The sequence below is a fragment of the Scyliorhinus torazame genome, chromosome 6 (assembly GCF_047496885.1).
Source record: "Scyliorhinus torazame isolate Kashiwa2021f chromosome 6, sScyTor2.1, whole genome shotgun sequence".
Lineage (NCBI taxonomy): Eukaryota > Metazoa > Chordata > Chondrichthyes > Carcharhiniformes > Scyliorhinidae > Scyliorhinus > Scyliorhinus torazame.
In genome coordinates, this window is record NC_092712.1 from 22867542 (window position 1) to 22887128 (window position 19587).

Consider the following 19587-nt stretch of genomic DNA (forward strand, 5'->3'; position numbering starts at 1 on the left):
CAGTGAGAGCAGAATTGTTTCACTGGGCACACAGCTTTAGCCATGTGAGAAGTGAAAATGAAACTGCTTTCTCTAAAAGAGCCTTAGCTCCGTCCAGCAATAACATCATCTCATCAAGCTGAAAACTAATTAACTCCACAGGGAATCCCCTTCATGAAAACAAAATTGCATTAACCCAAGCTTTTGCAACAATTAATTGCACCTCAGGCTTCTTGAGGAGAATGGCCTATTGCTGCTTTGGACATTAGGGGCGGGATTCTCCGCAATCGGCGCGATGTCCGCCGACTGGCGCCGAAAACGGTGCGAATCAGACCGGCATTGCGCCGCCCCAAAGGTGCGGAATCCTCCGCCCCTTGAGCGGCCGAGCCCTAACCTTGAGGGGCTAGGCCCGCGCCGGACTGATTTCCGCCCCGCCAGCTGGCGGGAAAGGCCTTTGGTGCCGCACCAGCTGGCGCGGAAATGACATTGCCGGGTGGCGCATGCGCGGGAGCGTCAGCGGCCGCTCACGGCATCCCCGCGCATGCGCAGTGGAGGCAGTCTCTTCCGCCTCCGCCATGGTCGAGACCGTGGCGAAGGCGGAAGGAAAAGAGTGCCCCCACGGCACAGGCCCGCCCGCGGATCGGTGGGCCGCCCGGGGCCAGATCGCCCCGCGCCCCCCCCAGGACCCCGGAGCCTGCCTGCGCCGCCTTGTCCCGCCGGTAAGGAATGTGGTTTAATCCACGCCGGCGGGACAGGCATTCTAGCAGTGGGACTTCGGCCCATCCGGGCCGGAGAATCGCCGGGGGGGGGGGGCCGCCAATCAGCGCGGCCCGATTCCCGCCCCCGCCGAATATCCGGTGCCGGAGAATTCGGCAACCGGCAGGGGCGGGATTCCCGCCAGCCCCCGGCGATTCTCTGACCCGGTGGGGGGTCGGAGAATCGCGCCCTTGATTTCGAGTTCCCAGTGCAGAAGGAGGCCATTTGGCCCATCAGTCTGCATTGACCCTCTGAAAGAGCATCCTATCTAGGCCCTCTCCTCTGTCCTATCCCTGTAACTCCATAACCCCACCTTAACCTGCACACCTTTGGACAATTTCACATCATTGGATTGTGGGAGGAAACCGGAGCACCCACGCAGACACGGGGAGAACGTGCAAACTCCACACAGTCACCTTTGGCCGGAATTGAACTTGGGTACCAGGCGCTGTGAGGCAGCAGTGTTAACCACTGTACCACCGTGCCACGCCAAACATTTGCTGGTTTGTTGCCAGATCATGCCTGGTGCAGCAAATCACAGACTGTGTTCCTGCCTCACAAACCTGCGAGGGAACTCTAACATCCTGCTGCGAAACTGTTCTCATCTTGTTATCCCGACAGGAAGATGTGAAAACTCTGACTGGAGAGATTAATGTGCCATTTGTGTTAGATGAGTTACGGGCAGCACCAATAGCATTGTGGATAGCACAATTGCTTCACAGCTCCAGGGTCCCAGGTTCGATTCCCGGCTTGGGTCACTGTCTGTGCGGAGTCTGCATGTTCTCCCCGTTGTGGTGATGTGCATCAATGTAAATGCATGTAGGCTAGCTAGACACTAGAGGGAGCACTAGAAACATCACACACACACACACACACTCAACCAATAGATCAGTTAGATAGGACACGACCAATGGGCATTCACGATGCACACAGAGGTGGCACGACCACAAGAGGGCATGACACTAACCCATATATAAAGGACACCACACACATGATCTGCCTCTTTCCAGTGGAGACAGTCAGTGAGTAGAGACACAGGGTTGATTCAATATCACTCCCACCACGTGGATTGCAGCAACTGGTTAGTCAGTCTGGGTAGCTACAGTAGGATTAGCAGTAGTGTCGAACCCGAGTAATAGAAGTGTAAATAGTTTAATAAACGTGTTGAAGTTATCTCCACGTCTGAACCTTCCTTTGTCAAGTGCACCACAAGGAAGCCGCTTATGTTACACCTACAACATAACAAATCACCCGTGTGTGCGTGGGTTTCCTCCGGATGCTCCGTATTCCTCCCACAGTCCAAAGATGTGCAGGTTAGGTGGATTGGCCATGCTAAATTGCCCTTAGTGTCCAAAATTGCCCTTAGTGTTGGGTGGGGTTACTGGGTTGTGGGGATAGGGTGGAAGTGTGGGCTTGGGTAGGGTGCTCTTTCCAAGAGCCGGTGCAGACTCAATGGGCCGAATGGCCTCCTTCTGCACTGTAAATTCTGTGTTCTATGTTCTAAGTGTTTATCTAACATTGTGCAGCTCACTAAGACAAATTAGAAGTGGTTAGGATAACAGTCGGTTCATTTATTAATGAATTTCCTCTTGAATTGAGAATAATTCTCCTTTTTTTAAATTTACAGTCTTATGGGTCTACCTTGGACAAAGTGGTAAGTAGCCCAATTATTTTGCTGGAAGTGAGTGAGAGAATCTAATGTTAAATCCCAAAACAGCTGAGTCAGATTCATGTCGGAAATTAAAATGCAGGAATTATGGAAGAGGAATTGGACCCACCTAGAACCCGCCCACTTCCAGTTCAATGGAGGTGGGGCAAAGGGCAGACGACCAATCCGCTCGCAGGAAGCGGGTTGGTAATTCCGGCCTTTACCGTAACAGTCATTCGATACTTAACCTGAGGAAATCATTCCAGCCTGGGAAACATAGCAGCTGAAAGAATGTGGGAGGGGTTGAATCAATCAGGTAAGTGTCTTTACAGCACTGCTTGTGGGCTAAGGGGAACAGGACTGCTTCTTCCCAAGGAAGCTGCTCAGTAAACCAACCCCACCATCTCCCTTCTCCCCCAGCCAATCGAAAACCTTCCAACCATCATTGCATCCTTCTCAGATCTCCATTGGATGATCAGCCACCAAAAGAGCCACTGACCAATACACTCAAGGGGAACAAAACTTTCCAGGACATTGATTTTGTTTTGGAGACGCCGGGGCCCTTTAGTGAAGAAAAGGTTTAGAAGATATTGAAATGAAAAGAAGATCGCTTGTTGTCACAAGTAGGCTTCAAATGAAGTTACTGTGAAAAGCCCCTAGTCGCCACATTCCGGCGCCTGTTCGGGGAGGCTGTTACGGGAATCGAACCGTGCTGCTGGCCTGCCTTGGTCTGCTTTCAAAGCCAGCGATTTAGCCCTGTGCTAAACAGCCCCAGTCTATTTGATAGAGTATTTAAAAGAATAAGGGGTCTGGATAAAGTGGATACGGATGTTTCTGGAGAAACTGCTCCCATTGGTGGGAGGGTTGAGAATGATGTGAGGTAATTGGCAATGGAATCAAACGTGACATCAAGAAAAACTTCTCGATGCAGCAAGTTTGACTCTGTGGGCGGTGTAGTGGTTATGTCACTGGACTAGTATCCAGAGGCGCAGGCTAATGTTCTGGAGGCATCGGTTCAAATCCCGCCATGGAAGTTGGTGGAGTTTAAATTAATTTAACAAAATCGGGAATTGAAAACTAGTCACAGTCATAGTGACCAATAAATTATCATCGATTGTCATTAAACGCCCCTCCGGAAATCTGCCAGCCTTACTTTGGTCTGGCCTCCATGTGACTCCAGTCCCATATTATATGGTTGACTCTTAGCTGCACTATGAAATGGCCGAGAAAACCAGTCAGCTCAAGGGCAATTAGGGATGGGCAATAAATGCTGGTCTTACCAGCCCTCGTCTCATGAAGGAGGAAAAGGAAGTGGTTAGGATCTGGAGTGCACTGCTGGACAGTGCGACTTTCCGAAGGGAATTAGTGAGTTTCAGGGTTACGGGGAATGCGCAGAAAGTGGCTGTTGATGAATTGATCTTTCAGAGAGCCAGCACAGATCTACATGCCTTCTTTTTTGTGCTGTCAGTATTCTATGACCTAGGAGGTTTAAATAGATCTTCTATTTCTAAATCACACAGGGGTCCCTCGAGGATCAGATTATTGAGGCTAACCCAGCCTTGGAAGCCTTTGGAAATGCAAAGACTGTTCGGAATGACAACTCTTCCAGATTCGTAAGTAGAAACATTCCCAGTTTGAGTTTCCCTCTCCTAACACTGTCTGCTCCTCTGCTCTTTGTTCTTTGATCTTTAGGGTTTGGGCCAAGATTGGTATCATGACCAGGACAGGCTTGGAAGGCCGAAGGGCCTGTTCTTGTGCTGCATTGTTCTTTGACAAAGGGTCATCTGGACTCAACGTCAGCTCTTTTCTCTCCTTACAGGTGCTGCCAGACCTGCTGGGATTTTCTCTTTGGTTTCAGATTCTGTGGTGATATGCATCACTGTAAATACACAAGGGGTTAATGTAAATACACTACAACTAAGTAAACACTAGAGGGAGCACCGGAGATGTCATGATATGCAGACATACAGCTAATGAACACATAGAATAGGACACGACCAATGGGCAGTCAAGACACCCAGAGGTGACACTACCACAAGGGGGCATTGCACACCCCATATATAAGGACAGGGCACACATGCTCTGTCTCTTTCCACAGGTGACACTTAGAGAGTAGGACAGGGGCAGATCAGAAGCATCACACCCACCACGTGGCTTAGAGCAGACTGGTTAGTTAGACTGAGTTACTATAACAAGATTAGCAGGAGAGTCAAACTCATAGAGAACTGTGCTAATGGTTCAATAAACCACATTGAACTTACTTCAACGTCTGGAGTATCTTTTGGTCAAAGTTGCATCGAGTTGCAGCCTGTATTATCCCAGAGTACATAACACATCAGATTCCAGCATCCGCAGTAATTTGCTTTTATCCCTGTATTGTTCTTTATTCTTTGTTAACCCTCTTTCTTCACCAGAGAGTGGTCGCCCTGTGGAATTCACTACGGCAGAAAGTAGTTGAGGCCAAAAAGTTGTATGTTTTCAAGAAACAGTTAGATATATATCACTTGGGACGAAGGGGATCAAGGGATATGGGCGGGTGGGGGGATGAGGCTATTGAGTTGGATGATCAGCCATGATCAAAATGAATGGTGGAGCGGGCAGGAAGGGCCGAATGGCCTCCTCCTGCTCCTATTTTCTATGTTTCTAACCCTGAGAGCTACAAGTTATTTTGCTATCCGTGGTTTTAATCTGTCCTCCACCAATCCTGGCCTAACACATTAAGATGGTTCCTGCTGGTCTCCGGTTGAGGTTAAGACAACTGATTGAGAGATTTCCCACTGTTTAAAGCAGCTTTGAAGATGAGAAACCAATAATAAGTAAGACATTTCCAGAGATATGAAAAGAAAGGCCTTGAATCAGGTCAGATGCCGATCCCTCTCCATGACAGCTGACAGGGGTTGACCTTTTAGGTGGAGGTTCCCCGCTGGGGGTCAGTTTGAGAACTAAAATGGATGAACATTTGCTCAGTAAGATTACTAAAGTTACAAAACCAACCAAGCTAGATAGAGTTAAGGTGTAGATCAGCCCTGATCTAATTGGATGATGAAACGGGCTTGAGGGGCTGAATGGCCTCCTTCCTGTGAAGACTTCTAACTCATTGGTCTGGGCTGTGTTGCATTGCTATGGAGAATGCACCAGTTTCTGGTGACTGACAGTTAACGGCCAAGCTAAATAGACAGAATATTCACTCGGTCCACTTTACGTTATTCTGATGTATTTTGATGTTTGAACAGCAATACTTATTGTCAAAAACCTCTCTTGGTTTCAGGGCAAATACATAAGGATCCATTTTGGTCACACGGGCAAGTTGTCATCTGCTGATATAGACACATGTACGTATGTTTATAATGAGCCATTCTCGGTAGGTGGGGATTGATCAGTCAATCTAAAGGCAAATTATCTTATGTGGAAATTGTTTGGTAATACAGAACTTGCACATTTCTGAAATGAAGAGACACGTTTTGTCCAAGCTTGTCATCTTGCACTCATCAGGCCAAGAATACCGACGTCGGGGGAAGCAACAAATTGAGACTGTACGGGATTGGTTGGCACGTGGACTCTGATTGGTAGAGGCATTACCATGGAGAGTGCACCAGTTTCTGGTAACTGACAGTTAACGGCCAAACATGGTTTGAAATATAACCCAGGCAGCTTGACTCTGATTGGTCTGAGGAATGAACCAGCAAATGGCTGTCACTTTTTTTGTTCAGCTGAAGCGGGCACAATGTGTGGGGGGGTTCTGCTCCTGTTTGCGGGGAGGTGGGATCAGCATCTGAATCGAAAATCCCACTGGAGAACCCAAAATGTGTTTTACACCGGTGTGATTTCCCTTTGTGGTTGTCTCTGCGCTCTCCCCCCCCCCCCCCCCCCCCCCCCCCCCACCCACCCCCAATCGATGATGTAATGTGTATTCTGGAGTTAAACATCAAGATCCCAATTTGAATATGTTTAAATATCATGTTCAGGCCTTTACGCCTGATGGTTCTCCACCCCCCCCCCCCATGTTAAATTGTCCATTCATCTCTAAATGAGGCCAGGCTGATGTGCATCATGACAGGTCCCCATGACATGGACCTGGTGAGCAGAACCTGCCAGAGGCACAGTGAGTACAGTGGGAGAGGGTCGTGCCCAGACACTGGCACTGAAATTCATTACTCATTTGTCTGATGGACAGAACATCTTTCTGCCTCGCTGGCAGCATCCTGTCAGTGGCGAATGCCACGCGTGTTGTTACTGCACGGTCGCCGTGTGCAACAGCTGGCTTCACCTGTTGCTCAAATGAATGAGATGCCTGTGCCCTTCCAGGGTAACCTGAGGTAAACTGGCCTCTTTTCAGGGCCAAAAGTGACAGCCTTAGACCCATTCGTGAATTTGTGTGATGCACAGCCCGGGATGCAGAATTGGCTGATAACGAATACAGAATTGGCTGGCGGAAAGAAGACAGCGAGTGGCAGTGGATGGAAAGTATTCCGCCTGGAGGTCGGTGACCAGTGGTGTCCCGCAAGGATCTGTTCTGGGACCTCTGCTCTTTTGAGGTTTTTATACATGATTTGGATGAGGACGAGGAAGGGTGGGTTAGTAAGTTTGCCGATGACACGAAGGTTGGTGGAGTTGTAGATAAGTGTCGAAGGCTGGTGCAGGTTACAACAGGTTATTGACAGGATGCAGAGCTGGGCTGAGAAGTGGCAGATGGAGTTCAACCTTGATAAATGTGAAGTGATTCATTTTGGAAGGTCGAAGTTGGAAGGTTGAATTTGAATGCTGAATACACAGTTAAAGGCAGGATTCTTGGTAATGTGGAGGAACAGAGGGATCTTGGGGTCCACGTACATGGATCCCTCAAAGTTGCCACCCAGGTTGATAGGGTTGTTAAGAAGGCGTATGGTGTGTTGGCTTTCATTACAGGGGGATTGAGTTTAAGAGCCGCAAGGTTTTGCTGCAGCTTTATAAAATCCTGGTTAGACCACACTTGGAATATTGTGTCCAGTTCTGCTCGCCTCATTATAGGAAGGATGTGGATGCTTTGGAGAGGGTACAGAGGAGATTTACCAGGATGCTGCCTGGATTGGAGGGCATGTCTAATGAAGAAAGGTTGAGGGAGCTAGGGCTTTTCTCACTGGAGCGAAGAAGAAAGAGAGGTGACTTGATAGAGGTGTACAAGGTGATGAGAGGCGTGGATAGAGTGGATAGCCAGAGACTTTTCCCCAGGGTGGAAATGGCTGTCACGAGGGGACATAATTTTAAGGTGATTGTAGGAAGGTATAGGGGAGATGTCAGAGGTAGGTCCTTTTACACAGAGAGTGGTGGGTGTGTGGAATGCACTGCCAGCAGAGGTGGCGGAGTCCGAGTCATTCGGGACATTTAAGCGACTCTTAGACAGGCACATGGACAGCAGTAAATTGAAGGGGTGTAGGTTAGGTTGATATTAGATGAAGATAAGTGGTCGGCACAACATCGTGGGCCTGTACTGTGCTGTACTGTTCTATGATCTAATCAGGTGGCTGTTATCCGGCACGATGCCTTTGATAGCCCTCATTTTAGCATCAAGCTCGCTTGGTGAGCAAGTGGCATGGCCCGATTTACAACGTCGGCGATAAGATCAATCTTATAGCCTTAGCTCTTTTCGCCAGCAATATTCACGCTCATATAAAAATCTAAGTATGAGGAAAGGTAAGAGGGAGATGAAAGTGAATTCTCACAGCAAGAAGGCCGGACAGACTCACAAGGAAAGGTGTTGAGTGCAAACGATCAGGGGTGGGTTGGTGGAACTGTTTTGGGTAAATGGCAGCTACATTGTGTGAATTCTTCAACAATGAGGGCTAGAAAGACATTTTAGAGAAGGAATGCGGAGGGTGGATTATGACAACTCAACAAATTCAGGGACAAATTTTATCTTGACAGTAAACAATAGATGAGGCCAGAAGTGGGGATTAGGGGTGAGAGAGAGAGAGCGTCAGCATTAACGGAGGGAGTGAGGAGAGAGCGAGAGTGATCGCACTAATGGTAGGATTGAGAATAGAGAGAGTGTCAGCATTAACAGAGAGCGATCTGAATATCAGTTTCATTGTGCTGAAGAATAGTGATACTTTTCAGCCGAGATGTTAATCGTTATTTCTTCATGTCCTTAGACTTGCTGGAAAAATCCCGTGTCGTGTTCCAGCAGCCAGGAGAACGGAGTTACCACATTTACTATCAAATCCTGTCCGGCAGAAAAAAGGAACTTCAAGGTAAACAACATCAGAAGTGAGGGATCAATAAAATTATGGCATTGTAACCACACGTTTGTTAGTTAAATATAATTGTCTATCACCCTCGTGTTCAAATTCCTCCATGGCCTCATCGCCTCACTATCTCCAAAACCTCCTATCGAGAACTTTGCATTCCCTGCAAACTCTGCCCCCTTGTCATCTCCCGAGTCCTTCCCTCCACCATTGTGGGTTGTGCCTTCGATGTGTAGGCCCAGCCACCTGGGACAATCTCTCTCCCTCTTGCTCCTCCTTCACAACGTTCGGTGAAACCTCCCCCTCTGACCAAGCTCAGTGTTCATTTTTGTCGGATTCCACGGACTACATGTTGCCCAGCTTTGTGTTACTACATTAAAGGCAGGGTCTCTGAACCATTGGGTGATCTGTGTCACTCACTGGAGCAAGGAAGGTTCACAGCACAAGTCAAAAGTGGCAAAAACAAATGAGGGATAATAACCCTCGGCAAAATAAGAGCAAGAATCAAACTCATTCCAGCTTCCTGTTCCAGACATCCTGATGGTCTCCACTGACCCCCACGACTATCACTGCTGTTCACAAGGTGTCATAACGGTGGATAAACTCGACGATGGTGCGGAGCTGATGGCGACTGATGTAAGTTTGCTTTGTTTGGGATTTTTTTTACATCCCTTGTTTCTTAACTCCTCTATTAGGATGGTAAATCTGTGGAATGTTTTCCCGCAGAGAGCTGTAGAGGCCAGGTCGTTAAGTATGTTCAAGGCTGAGATAGCAGATACATCAGTCAGGGAATTAAGGGTTATGGGGATAAGGCAGGAAGGTGGAGTTGAGGATTATATCAGATTAGTCATGATCTCTTTGAATGGCTGAGCAGGCTCGATGGGCCGAATGGCCTACTTCTGCTCCTACGTCTTCTGATTTTAATAATCTTTATTGTCACAAGTCAGCTTACATTAACACTGCAACGACGTTACTGTGAAAGGCCCCTAGTCGCCACACTCCGGCGCCTGTTCGGGTACACGGAGGGAGAATTCAGAATGTCCAATCCACCCAACAAGCACGTCTTTCGGGACTTGTGGGAGGAAACCGGAGCACCCGGAGGAAACCCACGCAGACACAGGGAGAACGTGCAGACTCCGCACAGACAGTGACCCAAGCTGGGAATCGAACCTGGGACCCTGACGCTGTAAAACCACAGTGCTAACCACTGTGCTACCGTGCCACCCACTGGGTCAGCGCGGCCTTATGGTCGACTAAAGTGACCCTGATGTGAGTGAGGCTCTGTGACAAATCAATTGTGTGAGTTTTATATTACTGATACTGGTCCAGGGTATTGGATCATTTTGTCAATTTTGTATTTATATATATCTCTCTATATATAGATTTTAAAGTAATCTGGGTCGTTAAATATAGATTTTAAAGTAATCTTGAGGATCTGTGAAGTAAACATCCACTCAATCTGATTGACTTTTAGTGTGTTTGAAGCTGCCCACAGTACCGTCCCAGGGCAACTGGAGAAAGCAACAAGTGTGATGTTGGTCTCCCATCCTGAGTATGGCAAGGTGGCAGCAGAGGAAGTGTCAAGTTTGTTGCTCCAGCCGCCATGTGTGGGGACGTGTTGGATGTTCCCCTCCTCATAGCTTTAAATTGAGGGGAGATGGATATAGGACGGATGTCAGGGGTGCCGTGTTGGATGTTCTGATGCACAAATGATCCAACACGGCTGTAGATGGTACAACTCAGTTTTATTGTCTAAACTACTAACTGCTGGCTTGGGTACGTGCTTCACCAGCTAACCTGTGGACCCAGCCCTATCACTATCTTAGTGAGGCACTCAGCACATGGTCTATGTCTGAGTGGCACGCTGTGAGCTCTGTGCTCTGAGCTATCTCCTGGTAGAATGAGCGGGAACTGTGGTGTTCCCTGTTTTATAGTGCGTGTGCTCTCACTGGTGATTGGCTGCGATGTTATGTGTGTGCTGGTTGGTCCAACTGCCTGTCCATCGGTGTGTGTGTGATTGCACCATGATATGCTGATGTGGATATCATGACAAGAGGTAGTTTCTTTACTCAGAGAGTAGTAAGGGCGTGGAATGCCCTGCCTGCAACAGTAGTGGACTCACCAACATTAAGGGCATTCAAATGGTCATTGGATAGACATATGGACGATAAGGGAATAGTGTAGATGGGCTTTAGAGTGGTTTCACAGGTTGGCGCAACATCGAGGGCCGAAGGGCCTGTACTGCGCTGTAATGTTCTATGTTCATTGTATTTCATGTGTGTGTACATAACAGCAATCCAATGATTTCACTGGGCCCAGACTTCGAGTTAGAATTGACAACAGGAGCCAAGAAAGCAGAAATGATTGAGGCAGTAGCACAGTATTTGGGGGTAGAAGAGGAAAAAGTAAACCCAGCTAGCAATTCAGTAGAGTTAACTAGAATTCAGTTGCAGATGAAGCAGCTTGAAAATAGTAAAGGGGGGGAAAAAACTCAAACTGGAAGATAAAGGAAAAAGAGCAAAAGAAATGGAACTGAAAAAGCTGGAGGTTGAGTTTCAAAGTGAGAAAGAAGTCAGAGAACATAGAACATAGAACAATACAGCGCAGTACAGGCCCTTCGGCCCACGATGTTGCACCGAAACAAAAGCCATCTAACCTACACTATGCCATTATCATCCATATGTTTATCCAATAAACTTTTAAATGCCCTCAATGTTGGCGAGTTCACTACTGTAGCAGGTAGGGCATTCCACGGCCTCACTACTCTTTGCGTAAAGAACCTACCTCTGACCTCTGTCCTATATCTATTACCCCTCAGTTTAAAGTTATGTCCCCTCGTGCCAGCCATATCCATCCGCGGGAGAAGGCTCTCACTGTCCACCCTATCCAACCCCCTGATCATTTTGTATGCCTCTATTAAGTCTCCTCTTAACCTTCTTCTCTCCAACGAAAACAACCTCAAGTCCGTCAGCCTTTCCTCATAAGATTTTCCCTCCATACCAGGCAACATCCTGGTAAATCTCCTCTGCACCCGCTCCAAAGCCTCCACGTCCTTCCTATAATGCGGTGACCAGAACTGTACGCAATACTCCAAATGCGGCCGTACCAGAGTTCTGTACAGCTGCAACATGACCTCCCGACTCCGGAACTCAATCCCTCTACCAATAAAGGCCAACACTCCATAGGCCTTCTTCACAACCCTATCAACCTGGGTGGCAACTTTCAGGGATCTATGTACATGGACACCTAGATCCCTCTGCTCATCCACACTTTCAAGAACTTTACCATTAGCCAAATATTCCGCATTCCTGTTATTCCTTCCAAAGTGAATCACCTCACACTTCTCTACATTAAACTCCATTTGCCACCTCTCAGCCCAGCTCTGCAGCTTATCTATATCCCTCTGTAACCTGCTACATCCTTCCACACTATCGACAACACCACCGACTTTAGTATCGTCTGCAAATTTACTCACCCACCCTTCTGCGCCTTCCTCTAGGTCATTGATAAAAATGACAAACAGCAACGGCCCCAGAACAGATCCTTGTGGTACTCCACTTGTGACTGTACTCCATTCTGAACATTTCCCATCAACCACCACCCTCTGTCTTCTTTCAGCTAGCCAATTTCTGATCCACATCTCTAAATCACCCTCAATCCCCAGCCTCCGTATTTTTTGCAATAGCCTACCGTGGGGAACCTTATCAAAAGTCAGCCAGCATGAACCACCCAGTGAAGAGGTTAGATTACAGATGAACGCTGTCTAATAGTTCGAATGGGAAGTCGAGTCCGGCTTTGTTACAACAGAGAGTCTGCGGGGCTTGGGGCTGGGAGGGGCCGGATTTTCTGGGCCCGTTTGCAATCCTGTTATGGCCACTAACTATCGTGAGGGGGCCATTATGGGATTTGCGCCAGGGGGACCTCGGAATGAAATCTGCCCCGCCCTCTGCTGGCACCAAGGTCAAGGTTCGCACTCAGTGAGGTCGTGAACCTGATTGCCATCAATTTTCATTCATTTAAATATGCAACACTTTATCTTCTGGGGAGGTCATATATCGCTTCCCACCGCCCCCCCCTCCGCGCGAACACCACCCCCTGCCACCAGTGTGATGTCACGTGCATTAACCAAGTGGTAGAAAACAAAGGTTAGGATTATTTACGATATACAAAGGGTCTCCCTCCCCGACGTGCACCCAGGTTGGGGTTTTTACATCAGTGATCTAATCCCCTCTTAAGGGGAAGGTCCGCCCGCTCGTTACTGGGGGAGTTCGTATTCAGTGGGGGTGACGGGGAATCTGATAGTCCTGATGCAGTGACCTCCACAAGGGTTATAACAACCCCCCCCCCCCACCCCCCCTCCCCACCCCCTGCTAAGTCCATGTCTGTGGGCGGGACCAAGGAACCCTTAAGTCATCTTAGCTCAGGAATGGCTGTCGGGAGCCGATAGCGTGGCATCCGGAAGCGTGCGCCGAATTTGGTGGGGTCGTCGGAACGGAGGCAGCTGTGGGCGCCAGCACAACGGGCTCCTTTGGTGGTGATAAATCCATGTCATTACTCTGAATCGGAGCTCAGCAGGATCTGTCTGGCATCTCGGTGTCCTCGATGTCCGAAACCGGCTTCTCCAAGGCAGGTGTGGCCGGGGCCAATGGTGGTCAGCAGGGGTGGAGGCGGTAACTTGAGCCGGGGCTGGTTTTGGTCCGGAACCTCCGGAACCTCCGGAATCGGATCTGGTAGGTCAGGGCTGCGCCCACGGAGGTGATCCGCGTATTGATTCGATTGGCGCCCCTGTGCCCTCCCTCAATAAGAGGCCCCCTCTCTGGGCGAACATGATACCCAGGGTCCATGTGACTCCTTCACCAAAGTTGCGGAGCTGGACAAAGGCGTACGCCCGCCCTGGCATTTCCCTCCGTGAGGGTTCTAACACCACAAAAAGATAATCCCTCAAAAACCTGGAATTGTTAGTGTTCCATTCAGAGTTTAAAGAAAGGCTGTAGGAGAAAAGGCAGATTCTGAGTTTGCAAAATTCTATGATGTTCTAATCCTGCTAATCACGTGGACTGATTTTTGTTTTGTTCAAAACTTTATATTGCAATCTGCAGTCCTTTTGGAATAAAATGAAAAGGTATGTAATGAGCTATTTGTTAGAAGTTTACGATGTTATGTACCTCTTTTAAAGAAATTGTAAAGAAACCTTCACTGTGCTGAAACTTTCTTTATTCCATGGGGTGAGGTATTGTGAACTCCATTCTCTCTGTGTTATGTCAACTTGCAGTCTGCGGAGGTTGTAACAAGTCCAGGGAGTGGACGTTACACTGGGTTCCTGCCCAACAGCAAAGGTGGGACCCTCTTGGTCAGTCACCAGATCAGTTCAACGCTCAGCCTGAGTGGGTCCGTCTTCCTCGGGGGGGGGGGGGGGGGGGGGGGGAGGAGAGAGAGAATGTTCCGGAGAGAAGGACATGGGAGTGGGAGGCAGGTACGCTCCTGAAAAGGGCTGAGAAGCAGGCTCCAAGATGGAGAAAGGGCTGGGGGGGAAGGAGGGTCAGAGCCACTGGACGATAGTCATTAAGGCACGCTGCTTGGCTTTTGTTTGCTACAGGGATGATGGTCGTCTTCTTGAAGCAGATAGGGACCTCAGATTGTTGTAAAGAGAGGTTGAAGATGCTTGCGAGTACCCCCGGCAGCTGATCCGCGCAAGAACTGAGTGCCCCCGTGGGGGGAGGGGGGGGGCACCATTCCTAGTCCCACTCCCCCACCCGATCCCCGTGACCCCAACTAACCTACACATCTTGGGTGAGCAGCTGGTTTGTGATGCAGAGCAAGGCCAGCAGCGTGGGATAAATTCCCGTACTGGCTGAGGTTATTAATGAAGGCCCCGCCTTCTCAACCTTGCCCCTCGACTGAGGAGTGGTGACCCTTGGGTTAAATTACCACTTGTCAGCTCTCCCCCCTCAAAGGGGAAAGCAGCCACATCGTAATCCGGGACAATGGAGACTTTACTTTATCTTACACATCTTTGGACACTAAGGGCAATTTATCATGGCCAATCCATCTAACCTGCACATCTTTGGACTGTGGGAGGAAACCAGAGCACCCGGAGGAAACCCACGCAGACACGGAGGGAACGTGCAGACTCCACACTCCTCGGGCCCTCAAGCACCCAGTTTTGAGAAATACCAAAACTAAAAGGTAACTGGGGAAAAGCCGTGTTTGAATTAATTTTGTTCTGTTTCCTCAGCATGCCATGGATATCCTGGGCTTTGTGACGGAAGAGAAACACAACTGTTACAAAATGGTGGGGGTGATCATGCATTTCGGGAACATGAAATTTAAGCGGAAGATCCGGGAGGAGCAAGCTGAAATAGACGGAACAGAAAGTGAGTGAATGATATTACCTCAACACCCAACAACACAGTTCCCAACTGAATAACTTTGGCTAAATAACACACACACACTAGAAGCTGCCTCAAGCAGGAACGTAATAAAATTCAACTCCTTAACAATCATTTTTATGGAAGCCCAAAAGATGTGCATGTTGGGTGGGGTAGTGGGATAGAGTGGGAGTGTGGGTCTAGGTAGGGTGCTCTTTCAGATGGTCAGTACAGACATGTTGGGCGGAATGGCCTCTTTCAGCACTGTAGGGATTCTATGGAATCCTGCCAGGCTCCGGTAAAGGTCCCTAATAAATCAACGGAGTGGAGGAATACGCGAATATCACGGTGTCAGTGAGAAAGAGGAATGTGGGAACAGGAGCAAGTCATCCAGCCGGGACCATTCAAATTATTCATGATTTGTATCTCAACTCAAAGAACCCTCCTTAACTCTGCATAAATTTACTAATGGATACCTATTTGCGAGTCTTGAAAGTTCCAATTGTTTCAGAAATTACTCTTGTCTATTTGTGGGCTGGTGGGGGGAGGGGGGCTGGTGGTGGAAGGGGGTATCAGGGGTGGGGAATGGAGGGTGGTGGTGACGAGAAGCAAGGATGGGTGGGTATGCATTCTATATAGAAACCACCCTGAACCCCTCGATTAGATTCCAGTCTGTAGCTCACTCCCGAGTATCCATTATTCTATATAGAAACCACCCTGAACCCCTCGATTAGATTCCAGTCTGTAACTCACTCCCGGGTATCCATTATTCTATATATAAACCACCCTGAACCCCTCGATTAGATTCCAGTCTGTAACGCACTCCCGGGTATCCAATATTCTATATATAAACCACCCTGAACCCCTCAATTAGATTCCAGTCTGTAACTCACTCCCGGAGTATCCATCACTCTATATATAAACCACCCTGAACCCCTCGATTAGATTCCAGTCTGTAACTCACTCCCGGGGTATCCATTATTCTATATATAAACCACCCTGAACCCCTCAATTAGATTCCAGTCTGTAACTCACTCCCGGGGTATCCATCACTCTATATATAAACCACCCTGAACCCCTCGATTAGATTCCAGTCTGTAACTCACTCCCGGGGTATCCATCACTCTATATATAAACCACCCTGAACCTCTCGATTAGATTCCAGTCTGTAACTCACTCCCGGGTATCCATCACTCTATATATAAACCACCCTGAACCTCTCGATTAGATTCTAGTCTGTAACTCACTCCCGGGTATCCATTATTCTATATATAAACCACCCTGAACCCCTCAATTAGATTCCAGTCTGTAACTCACTCCCGGGGTATCCATCACTCTATATATAAACCACCCTGAACCCCTCGATTAGATTCCAGTCTGTAACTCACTCCCGGGGTATCCATCACTCTATATATAAACCACCCTGAACCTCTCGATTAGATTCCAGTCTGTAACTCACTCCCGGGTATCCATTATTCTATATATAAACCACCCTGAACCCCTCTATTAGATTCCAGTCTGTAACTCACTCCCGGGTATCCATTATCCTATATATAAACCACCCTGAACCCCTCGATTAGATTCCAGTCTGTAACTCACTCCCGGGTATCCATTATTCTATACATAAACCACCCTGAACCCCTCGATTAGATTCCAGTCTGTAACACACTCCCGAATATCCATTATTCTATATATAAACCACCCTGAACCCCTCGATTAGATTCCAGTCTGTAACTCACTCCGGGGTATCCATTATTCTATATATAAACCACCCTGAACCCCTCTATTAGATTCCAGTCTGTAACTCACTCCCGAAATCCATTATTCTATATATAAACCACCCTGTATCCCTCGATTAGATTCTAGTCTGTAACTCACTCCCGAGTATCCATTATCCTATATATAAACCACCCTGAACCCCTCGATTTGATTCCAGTCAGTAACTCACTCCCGGGTATCCATTATCCTATATATAAACCACCCTGAACCCCTCGATTAGATTCCAGTCTGTAACTCACTCCCGGGTATCCATTATTCTATATATAAACCACCCTGAACCCCTCGATTAGATTCCAGTCTGTAACTCACTTCCGGGTATCCATTATTCTATATATAAACTCCCTGAACCCGGGTTTCTGGTGACACCTCGTTCCTTGTTGTTGGAGGGGATGTTATCGGTGATGGGGTTGGAGTGGGGGGTCAACTTGGCTATTTATGGGAGGATTTTGGAGGAGGATTTTGTAAGGGCCCCGAAGAATCCAGCACGAGTTTTAAGGATACAAAATAATAAAGTTTATTTACTATAACAATATATACATAGTAGTAGCAGTAACTTCCCTTGCTACCTTCTCCTTTCTCCTGGTTCCTGGACTGGCCAGCTTATTTATAGTAGGAGTTTCTCCGCCCCCCTCATTGGGGAAGTTCATACTCCCATAGGATTGTGGGATAATCATTAGTCCCCAGCCAATCGTCAGTAGGCAGGTTATAACATCCCTCCCCCCCCAAAGTCCAAGGAATCCACCGTAGGCCCTGGCGAAGGTAGGCGTCGAACTCGTTTGGCTGCAGGCCGGACGCCATTTGCACGCGGCGCTGGATCAGGCGGCGTATAACGAGACGGAGACCGGCGCTTCCGTGATGAACGGCGCGGTTGTACATCCACGGCCTGTGGCCCCGAGGATTCCCCCTCTGATTCATCCTGTGATTCCATCTCGGAGTCAGAGTCTGCTGCCTCCGTCATGTCAGCGTCTCTGTCCCCATTCGGTCCCGTCACGACCTGCGCAGGCTTCGAGTGAGGCACCAGTGGAAGATTTGGAGGACTACCTTCCCTTGTTTCTGGTCTTTGCCGCTGTTGAACTGAGCTCCGGGGGCGGGGAATCTTTTGCGGGGATGATCTTCTGGACCGGACGTGGTCTACATGTTTTCGCTGGAGACGACCCTGGGCTTGCACTTGGTACGATATAGGGCCCGTTTGGCGAAAGATTACCCCAGGAACCCATTGGGCACCACCAGCAAACTTCCGCACGAATACTGGGTCACCGGGCGCAAACTGCCGAATCGGACGATGCTGAGACAATCCCGGTCCCTGCCGTTCTTGTGTGCGGCGTACTTTTGCGCCAATGTCCGGGAAGACCATACTAAGGCGGGTGCGAAGTCTCCGGCCCATTAGGAGTTCTGCGGGAGCTACCCCAGTCACTGTATGGGGGGTGGTCCTGTACGTAAACAAAAACCGAGCCAGTCTCGTGTCCATTGATCCGGAAGACTGCTTCTTTAGGCCTCTTTTGAATGTCTGCACTGCGCGCTCTGCCAACCCATTTGAAGCCGGGTGGTAAGGGGCAGTGCGGATATGGCGGATGCCGTTCATCTTTGTAAACCTAGCAAACTCCTCACTCGTGAATGGAGTGCCATTATCCGTGACCAGCACCTCGGGGAGGCCATGCGTGCTAAATGATAAACGCATTTTTTCAATTGTTGCGCAGGATGTTGTCCCCTGCATCTTATGCACCTCCAGCCATTTGGACTGGGCGTCAATTAGTAGAAGGAACATGGATCCCTGAAAAGGGCCTGCGAAATCTGCATGTAAGCGTGCCCAATGCCGCCCTGGCCATTCCCAGTGATGTAGGGGCGCGGCCGGCGGAAGCTTCTGATGCTCCTGGCAAATGGAGCAGTTTTGGGCCACCTTCTCAATGTCGGTGTCGAGGCCTGGCCACCAGACATAACTCCGGGCCAACATTTTCATCTTGGTCACGCCCGGATGCCCATTGTGCAAGTCTGATAATATCAGCTCCTGGCCTTTTTCCGGGACAACCACACGCGTCCCCCACAAGAGGATGCCGTCTTCCACGCTGAACTCTGACAGCTTGGAGGAAAATGCCCGTAACTCGCCTGGGAGCTGTCTATGCTGCCCACCATACAGGACTATGTGCCGAACCTTTGACAGGACTGGCTCCGTCTGGGTCCACTCACGGATCTGTGATGCCGTGACAGGCAAGGTGTCCATAAAATTTAGGGTTGCGACCACCTCACCGGTCGTGGGGGTCGACATGGGGCCGGTCGATAAAGGCAATCGGCTCAGTGCGTCGGCATTTGCTATCTGCGTACCTGGTTTGTGCTCCAGAGAATACTCATACGCAGCAAGCAACAAAGCCCAGCGTTGGATCCGTGCAGAAGCAATGGGCGGTATCGGCTTATCCTCTCTGAAGAGTCCCAGCAGGGGCTTATGATCAGTCATGATAGTGAAATGGCGGCCGTACACTTACTGGTGGAAGCGTTTCACCGCGAAAACCACTGCCAGGCCCTCCTTCACGATCTGCGCGTACTTCTTCTCCGCTGCAGTCAATGTGCGGGAGGCGAAAGCTATCGGTCGCTCGGCCCAGTTCTCCATCTTGTGGGACAGGACGGCCCCAATACCATACGGGGATGCATCACATGTGACGAGCAAAGGCTTTCCCGGATCATAGTGGGTTAGTAACCCAGACGACGACAATTGTTGCTTTACCCGCCGGAAAGTGGTTTCTTGCGGCTGACCCCAAACCCAGGTGTGATTTTTCTTTAGCAGCAGGTGTAAGGGGGCCAGCGTAGTTGCCAGATTGGGGAGGAACTTCCCGTAATAGTTTAC

At 49.0% G+C, this 19587-nt stretch overlaps 1 pseudogene; it reads left to right on the top strand.

Annotated features, from left to right (window-relative positions):
* LOC140425676 (myosin-13-like) overlaps positions 1-19587 on the top strand; it is a 249275-nt pseudogene that overhangs the window by 63837 nt on the left and 165851 nt on the right.